The sequence below is a fragment of the Triticum urartu genome, chromosome 6 (assembly GCF_003073215.2).
Source record: "Triticum urartu cultivar G1812 chromosome 6, Tu2.1, whole genome shotgun sequence".
In the NCBI taxonomy this organism is placed as follows: domain Eukaryota; kingdom Viridiplantae; phylum Streptophyta; class Magnoliopsida; order Poales; family Poaceae; genus Triticum; species Triticum urartu.
Window position 1 is genome coordinate 463,558,620 of NC_053027.1, and position 6,000 is coordinate 463,564,619.

Sequence of the window (6,000 nt, forward strand, 5' to 3'; positions counted from 1 at the left end):
TTTTTTTTCGATCAGGACTTCTTCACGGGCAAGATTGACATGCTCCTTTTACGCCTCATTGAGGATAGATGTGTCCATGAAGAACAAGTACTTCTCCCAATCCAACACAACAACCTAGATCGCTCCTCCATGCCCACCTTCCTCTCCTCCAATGTCACCTTCCTCTCCTCGGCCGCGGCATCTTGGTTCCTTGCCATCTTCCTCACCTCGTTCGCTTCTTTTCTTCCCTTCACAATAGTTTTCATAGCATTTTTTAGCTCATCATCTCTTTTCCTCTTCTTCTTTTCTTTTGCGTCTTTCTTGCACACATCCAGTCGTTTTGGCTTCGAGTATGAAACCGAGTTGGGTGTGGGGCTTCTCTTGCCGTCATCACTTGATGCCTCCTCCTCCTCCTCATCCAAATCAATTGTTTGCATGTGTTTGTTGCTCATATCCAAATCATCCATACCATCACGCTTTTTTCATTTCTCATCATCCTTCAATGCTTCATAGCAATGAGGCAAGGTAAATGGTCTTCCTTTCTTGCTCTTCTTCTCCTCTCCTTTGAACTAGTTTTGTGCAATATTGAACTACATAAAAACAAAACAATTTAGCACTACAAACACCAACAACAAGCATGATGAACATGGACGAAATGGCACTTACCCTATCTTCATCATTAATGCCACTTGAATTCAACTTGTCAACCGCCATTTGTGCGGCCACCCACTTTTGACAATCTTTGTTGATTGTCGACCACCGGGAGCGAAGAAATCGGTCGGAGTGATCACTTCCACTCTTGTTGTGTAGATCAAAATGCTCTTTCATCCGGTTCTAATAAGCATCTCTACTTTGATCACCTCCAACGGATGGATCCCTCGACACTTGCAACCAAGTATTGCATAGCAAGACGTCTTCTTCATTGGTGTAGTTGCCTCCTCTTCCTTTCGGTGCATCGACAATGCCCTCACCATCCTCGTCCACCTCGAACTCATGGTCATCGAGATGCATGTCATTTATTTGAGACCAATGCGAATTGTTGAAGCCAACACCCATAGTTGGCATGTATGCCTCATTGTTGAAACTACAAAGTATACACAATGAAGCAAATAAGCTATCTATATGCATGCATTCAAAAAATAACAAGAACAAAAAAGTTGGCGAAATTTTATACCTTTGGGTCATTTCCTTGAACACCTTGTGCGCGTCGGCCGCCGGCTCAACAAGTGAGCTCGCCGGCGCTTCAGTAGCCGCCGAGCCCGTCGCACGCCCTGCAAGCTTCTTCCTCGACGGCTTCGAGGAGCTGGAGCCGTCCGCCGCCTTGTTCTTCTTTGCGGATCCCTTGCCCTTCTTCGGCCGTGCCGAATTTGGAAGCTTCGAGAGGGGGGCACGTGGCTTCATGGCGGGCGACAGCGCGACGCCACCCGCCGTCGAGGTCATCCGTGGCGGCACGAAAAGACCGCGCGCGATGCCGGTGCTTGGAGGAGCTCCGGCGGAGGCGAAGCCAAAGCTACCCACGCTAGGGTTTGCAGCGGCGGCAGCGGTGGAGGGATTGTGGCTGTAGGAAGGGGTGAGGGGGGAGTCGGTGCGGGCGTCCATCGGGTCAATTCGCCGGCAGCGGCGCGGGCGGGGCGAAGGTGACGCGGCAGAGAGAGTGCGGCGCGAGCACTCGAGTGTGCGGCGCACGGAAGTGGGTGCATCAAATACACAGCGCGCGATCGTGATTCAGACCGCGCGCCCAACTCTATATGCCGCGCACGCTTATTGCGCGTCCGCTGAAGCCCCTATATCGATTGCGCACGCTAAAAAAAACAAATTTACGGTGCGGCGCTTATTTAGTGCGGCTGTTGGAGATGCTCTTAGAGATAGACCGGAGAAATGAAGACCCTTCGTGCGGCGAGCGTATCAGAAGGTGCAACTGCAAATCATATAATTTTCGCTTGCTTGATGGCAAGGAGCGCTTCCTATTTAGCGCTTGAGGGGCCGGTTATAGGCTATTGGGCAAACCGGAGCACACCCCCCTTCTGCGCGCTGGGCCGGCCCATGCCACTCCTTTTTCTGGTTTTGAATATGCAAAAAAATGTACACTGGAAAGAAACGAACCCGCGACCAAACCAGTGTGACCATACTTTGTGGATAACGAATTTTCCTGCTGATGTAACCCTTGCAGTTACCGGCGATCTTGTCGCGACCACATGTTAATGGAATGCAAGGTGTTTCATATAAAAAATGTTATGGTAATCCATTTACTTTTCTTCTTTCATATTTTCCCTAGCCGTTTTTTCTTTTTCGTTGTTGGGTTTTTCTGCACCGGTTTTTGTTTTTGTTTTTTCTTTCTTTTTCTGTTTTTTCTTTATTTTTTTCAAAAAGCATTTTTTAATTTGATGTTTTTTTCAAAATCGATGAACTTTTTTTCCAAATCGATGAACTTTTTCCAAAAATGATGAACTTTTTTCAAAAATTGATGATTTTCCTTGAAATTAGTGAACTTTTTCAAAATTTAATTATTTTTCATAAAAAGATAATCTTTTTCCAAATTATTTTCAAATAACACAAAAATCTAAGTGATATAGTAATTGACTGAGTAATAAATAGCGCACTCTATTAGTTCTAAAAGAATTTGCTTTGCTATTAGTCACTACTACCGTTGAGAAGCTCTAGTGGTTATTGTAGCAATACGAGAGAAGTAGCGGTGCTAGTTTCATTCTCCATACCACCGTTTTTTTGCATGGTTTTTTGCGCTATAAATTCAGTGTACTGCGCTGCCCATTAGGCGCTGCAGATGGCTTCCGCAGCGATGAGAGCAAGTATAGTAAGCCTGAGTCAGCAGGCTATAAGCTGTCCAGATCAGCAAAAATACTAACTGGACGAGAGAGAAAGTTGGAATGAGAAAGAGGCCGGCGCTTGGGCAATCGCCCGGCTGTAGCACTGCACTCGAGAGAAAAGAATGCATGCAGGGGCTGAAAGCTGACGCTTCTTTCCCTCTTCCAATCAAATGCGTTTGCATTCTTACCCATGCATGCAAACATTAATTGCTACAGCCAACTTACACGCCAGCCTTATTATATGCGATTTTTTTCACAAAGGCTATATATGACATGGCATGAGTACAAAGCCAGCTGCCGGCTCTTCTATTAACCATGCTCTGAACGCGCCAAATAGAAGCCCCTGGCAAGGGTTGAGTGGCGTTGCGTCAAAGAGCTCTTAGGTACTTCCAACGCTGACTTTCAAACTAAATGCATCCGTTTAAGACATGTTTTATCATCCAATGTGGTGTCCCGTCAATGAACCTATGAAGTGGGATAAACATGTCCACACATGGCGATAATGAACGCTTTAATTGCTTGTTGTAACGGGCTTTAAGGCATGGTAATGTCTCAACTAATGCTTCTAGATGTATAATTTATATTTTGTTAATGTTTTAGATGGTCAATTTAACCCGAAATATGAGAGGGCACAATAAATCTGGATGGAGGTAGTAGTGTGCTTTCTGACTCTTTTTAATTCAACCAAGTGAACTATTTTCAGAAACCGTACCATAAGAGTCACAAATTGCATCCTAAGAGCCCGGTCCGTGTCTAGACCTGTCTGTTCTGAGCCCCTATTTGTATGTGGATGCAACTACGTTCCTCATTTTTCTCCCTTATATGCCCGATGTGATTAATGGAGATGAAGAAAGAGAAAGAGAAGGAAGAATAACGGAAGAGAAAAGGTGGTTCGCGGCGGGCCGCGTCGTAGCGGACCGACAAGGTATGTTCACAAGCCTCCATATCTTCCTCGTATTTGGTGTTAATATGAGGGTTTACAGACAACCCAGAGGCGTTCGTGAGCCCTCATATCCTTCCCATATTTGATGTCAAACATGAGGATTTACAGACAGCCTCATCATATAGAGATAATATAATGGTTTCGATTGGGTCACTTTTTCATTTTCTTTTATGTCCGACCACTACCGGGCTGACGTGAGACATTTGAGAAGGGTTTGAAGGGACCTTAGATGCTCTAACCATGGACCTATATTGAGCTTTATTAGCTAGGCAATCGTGTGATACAGATTTTCTGAGCTCATGCATCCGGGTCTCGCTATCCTAGCTCTCCAATGTTACTTTAAGATCTGTGTTGCACAACTAAGTTACTACATGAAAGTTTCTTTTTTTTCTCTCCCATATAAAACATATCTTGAACTCCAAACTTTGCAGCACAACAAAGTTTTCTAACTAAAACGTGGGATAAAACTTTCAGATTGTTTGGTCCAACATAAATATTAAAAAAATTAATCAAAAGTTTGAAGTTCAAGACAAATTTTATGAGAGAAACAACAAAAAAGGACGCCGACAACGCTTACACGTGTGGACGTTAAGGAGTCTGCCCATATATTTTGTATGGTGTCTAAGCGGACCATTCCACACGCCTACGTGTGGGCAAAACAAGTAATGCCCACACGTCTCTTTTTTTCCCGGTCCCTTTCACACGTCTACGTGTGGGCAAAATAGACAACGCTCACATGTCCGTGCGTCAGGCCTCCTACCTCATGGTCCCGCATGTCCCGCGCTACAGTCGCCAAGCGCCCGCAGTTGCCATGGTCCGGACCCTCTTCCATGTTCGTTTAACTGCAGTTGCCATGTCGCTGAACTACAATTGCCATGTTGGACAACTACATTTGCCATGATTGCTCAACTGCAGTTGCCATCTCAAGTCAAGTGCCAGATGCCATTTTTGGACAACTGCAGTTGTTGCCATGTTTGGCCTGGTTTACTATAGTTGCCATGATTTGAAAAACTTTAGGGGTTCCCCCCAACTAACACTAGGCGGATGCCATGTATGGTCTGATTTACTATAGTTGCCATCATTTGAAAACTTTAGGGGTTGCCACCTACTAACACTAGGCAGTTGCCATGTAGCGCTACAAAGAGACATGTCAAAATAACATGTTTGGGTAAAGAGAGAGTTGCCATCTGCTTAGAAGCACACTAGGGCAGTTGCCATGTACCCTGCAAAACACATGGCAACTAACATGTTTGGGTAAAAGAGAGAGTTGCCATCTGTTTATAAGCACACTAGGGCAGTTGCCATGTACCCTGCAAAACACATGGCAAATGGCAGCTTTGGGTGTGGGAGAGGAGACGGGTGTGTGGACGAACTGATAGATGCCCACACACCAGCCCCTGTACGTGATTGAAAACTGACGTTTGGGCGAACTGTTAAACGCCACCACACCGATCCATCCATGTAATGAAAACGAACGTGTGAACGACCGAATGAATGCACACACACCAGCCACTCCTACGTGGCATCACAAATATGCCAAAATTTGTGCAACCACAAATGGACGTGGATCCACGTGTATGAGCGAAATGCAAATGCCCACACGTGTAGGTGTTAGTGTTTCTGGGCGAAAGGTACTTACACAAATCGCAATGAAGAGAAATAGAGAATGAATGGCTAGATAAGAGGAGGCCGAGGTGCATGAGCTCTAAAACATGTTTTCGGACAATCGTGAATGAAACACGTGATGATCACTTCAGATGCTCCCTTCCAAATCGATATTTGGTTTACTCGAAATTCATCTCACTGCCTGACAAAAACTCCGCAAACCATAACTTTCAGCAATTCAGAACCTGAGGTCTACGCCGATTCTTTTTTCGCGCCCTACACGATCAACGGCTCGTCGGGAGCGGCGGGCTGGAGCGCCACGTCGATGCCGGGGAGGTTCGAGTTGACGGAGAACCTGAGCCACCGCTTCTTCTCCACGAACTTGAGCACCGGCTGCAGCACGAGCCCGACAGCCACGGCGCCGAGGCTCACCAGCGCCACCTTGAGCGTCGACAGCGCGAGCACCGCCACGATCAGCGCCGTCGCGGGCACCAGCATCGCCACGCACCCGGCTGTGCCCAGCGGCACCCTGTACGGCCGCGGGGCGTCGGGCCGCCTCACCCGCAGCAGGACGAACGACAGGAACTCGAGGAGCATGCCGAAGCAGTAAAGGAAGTTCTCGGCCGCCACGATCTCCTGGAAGCTCAT